Raw genomic sequence first — 3,797 nt, 5'->3', positions numbered from 1 at the left:
CTTGATTTTTCCCCTCTTCCAAAAGTGGTGTGAAGGGGCAAGAATCCCAGTGGTTTTATCGGCGTATCCCCTAATCCATATAGGGTGTCGGGGTAGGCTCTCAACTCTTTTTCATCTAACCCTAGCTTGTCGAAGGCGGGCTTGAAAAGGATGTCCGCCGAGCTTCCTTGGTCTACTAGGGTTCTGTGGAGATGGGCATTGGCTAGGATCATGGTTATCACCACGGGATCATCATGCCCAGGGATTACTCCTTGCCCATCTTCTTTTGTGAATGAGATGGTGGGGAGGTCGGGTGTTTCTTCCCCGACCTGATAGACTCTTTTAAGATGTCTTTTGCGAGAAGATTTGGTGATTCCTCCTCCCACAAATCCTCCTGAGATCATATGGATATGTCTCTCTGGAGTCTGCGGCGGCGGATCTCTTCTATCCACATCGTCTCGCTTTCTCTTTCCATGGGTGTCCGACCTCTCCATGAGATATCTGTCGAGCCGACCTTCTCTAGCCAGTTTTTCTATCACATTTTTGAGGTCGTAACAGTCGTTAGTGGAGTGACCATATATCTTATGGTACTCGCAATACTCGCCGCGGCTTCCCCCTTTTTTATTTTTAATAGGTATAGGGGGTGGCAGCCTTTCAGTGTGGCAAATCTCTCTGTATACATCCACTATAGAAGTTTTTAGAGGAGTATAAGAGTGATATTTTCTGGGCCTCTCGAGACCGAGTTGTTCCTTCTTCTTGACTTCCCTTTCCCTCTCCTTGGATAAGGGAGGGGGTCCAGGTCGCCAACTCAGGTCTCTTAATTTTGCATTCTCTTCCATATTGATGTACTTTTCAGCCCTTTCTTGTACATCACTTAGAGAAACGGGGTGTCTTTTAGATATGGATTGCGAGAAGGGACCCTCTCTAAGTCCATTGACTAACCCCATTATGACCGCCTCTGTGGGCAGGTCTTGGATCTCTAAACATGCTTTGTTGAACCTTTCCATATAGGCTCGCAGAGATTCTCCGACCTCCTGTTTTATTCCCAGGAGGCTCGGGGCATGTTTTACCTTATCTTTCTGAATTGAGAACCTCATCAAGAACTTCCTTGAGAGGTCTTCAAAGCTAGTGATGGATCTCGAGGGAAGGCTATCGAACCACTTCATCGCTGCTTTCGATAAAGTGGTCGGGAAAGCCTTACATCTCGTAGCGGTGGGTAACCAGAGATTAATACGGTGGATGGCGTTTGGCGGCCCAAGTGTGTGAAGGAGGAGAACTCCGGATGGATCTGCAACTCAGGAGGCTCCGTCCGACTTGTGCTCGCGAGTGAATGGGGGGTGGTACCTGCAAAGACACTCCGATGCCTAAGTTAGCAAGAGTGTGAGCAGGTCTAGAGAGTATTGGACTTAGAGATACCTGAGGGGTGTCAGTGTATTTATAGTGGTGAGCCAATAACCACCGTTGGAGTAGTGCCGTATCTTTAGGGTGTTAACTGTCCCTATTATCTTGGGGAGGTTAAGATATGGCTTTATGAAGCGGTTAGAGAGATTTTAGGGGCGGTTACTCATTTGAATGAGTGTTTACCTACCAGCTAATCTCACATCCGACTTCTTTAGACCAAGTCGTGGTTTATACCGACTACTTATGTGGAGGTCGGTACTTAGCTAGGCTTAACCCTTCAGGTTAGGCCTTTTAGTTGGACCTGGGCCCTTGGGCCAGGGTATGAACAAGTAGTAAAAGTTTAAAATTAAATAAAAAACTAAAAAATATGTATATAATAATAATATTTTTTATTTAAATTATATTATTTTATTAGTTTTACTTTTTGTAAAACAAAAAGGTAGAGAAAATAGAAAATAAAAGAAAAGAGAGAGAAAGATAAAGAAGAAGAATGAGAGACGAAGTTTGTTAATTTTAAAAGAAAAAAATTTATTTTAATTATAATAAAAAACTATCTGGTGACATATTTTGATTTATCAAATTACTAATATAATGTGAGATATTTTGGTTATTAAATTAGTTAGTAATATATAATATATAATATAATTATATTTCAATTTTAATATTTTAATTTTAATTTTAATTTAATTTAAATGCAATTAGAGAATATCATATTGTATATTTTGATTGTTAAATTTGTAATTGGTCATTGATAATAATAAATTATTCTCTACATACAAACGTTTTTTCATATAAGTCTTTACAAGTAATTTATATTCACGAACTTTGTTGTCGTTATTACTGCCTGTTCTTCTTCTTCTTCTTCTTCTCCTTCTTCTCTTCCTCCTTCTTTTTTTCATTAGAATTTTTTCTCCTCTTTTTATTGCTTTGAATCCAATCAACTGGTGGTTGAGGTGTGGATTCAATTCAAAAGAAAAAAATGTAGCATTAGAGGAAATATTTTTCTATATTTGTAGTAAATTTAGGTGTAATACGAAGATATTTGGGTGTAACACGAAAATATTTGGGTATTTTTTTATTCTGATAAGTTTTGCATAATTCAAAACTCTTCTTCTTCCTCTTTCTCATCTTCTACTACTTCTTTTTTTTAATCATCATCACCATCTTCTTCTTCTTTTTTTTCTTATTCATCTTTTTCTTTTTTGCTTTACCTTCTCAAATTTCTTCTTGTTTTATTCTCTTAACAAGAATAAAAACAAAAAATTCAAACAAAGAAGAAGAAGAAACACATAATGCTGCAAAATTACTTGAAAGATGATGAACTTACATTCGTTTAACTAAAAGAAAGAAAGAGATAAGGAAAAAAGAAGAAAAAATGAAGCATTAGAGGAAACATTTTTCTGTATTTGCAGTAACTTTGGGTGTAACACGAAGATATTTGGGTGTATTTTTATTCCGATAAGTTTTGCATAATTCAAAACTCTTCCTCTTCCTCCTCTTCATCTCTTACTGCTGCTTTTGTTTTTTTTTGTATCATTATCACCATCTTTTTTTCCTTTTTTTTATTCGTTTTTTTCTTTTTGTTTTACCTTCTCAAATTTTTTTGTTTTACTCTTTTAACAAGAATAAAAACAAAAAAAATCAAACAAAGAAGAAGAAGAAACACATAATGCTGTAAAATTATTTAGAAGAGGATAAACTTACATTCATTTAACTAAAAGAAAGAAAGAAATAAGAAAAGAATGCAGCATTAGAGAAAATATTTTTCTGTATTTACAGTAAATTTGGATATAACACGAAGATATTTGGGTGTATTTTTATTTTGATAAGTTTTGCATAATTTAAAACTCTTTTCTCTTCCTCCTCTTCATCTGTTACTGCTTCTTCTTCCTCATCTTCTTATTTCGTTTTTTTATAATTTTTCTCGGGAGAAAAAATCAAACAAAAAAGAAAAAAATACATAATCAATAGAAAAAGGAGGGAAAAATTGTAGCAACAATAACAATAATAAAAAGAACCACGATGAGGATGAAAACGCAAAAAGAAGAAGAAGAAGAAATGCAAAGAAAAATGAGGAGGAATGCAAAGAAGAAGGAGAAGACGAAGGAGAAGGAAGAGTAAGAAGAACGTAGAATACAAACGTTGAAGAAGAACTGTTTCTAATTTTGTATTATTCAAAGTTGAGGAAGCACGTGTTTACACACTCTTTAAATTGAGAGTTGTTTCTGTTGGGTTTAGACTAACTTATATAAACTTATATGTCAAAAAGATTTGTATATATAACAAGTCTCGATAATAATATATAGGAGAGATAGAGTGTGTTAAAAAATGAGATAAATAAAAAAAGAGAAAAGAAAGAGGAGAGAATTTTTAAATTTTGAAGAGAAAATATTTGATTTCAATTATAACAAGATGAC

This window comes from Arachis duranensis, chromosome 3, assembly GCF_000817695.3.
Source record: "Arachis duranensis cultivar V14167 chromosome 3, aradu.V14167.gnm2.J7QH, whole genome shotgun sequence".
NCBI lineage: Eukaryota > Viridiplantae > Streptophyta > Magnoliopsida > Fabales > Fabaceae > Arachis > Arachis duranensis.
This window is presented reverse-complemented; position numbering follows the sequence as displayed.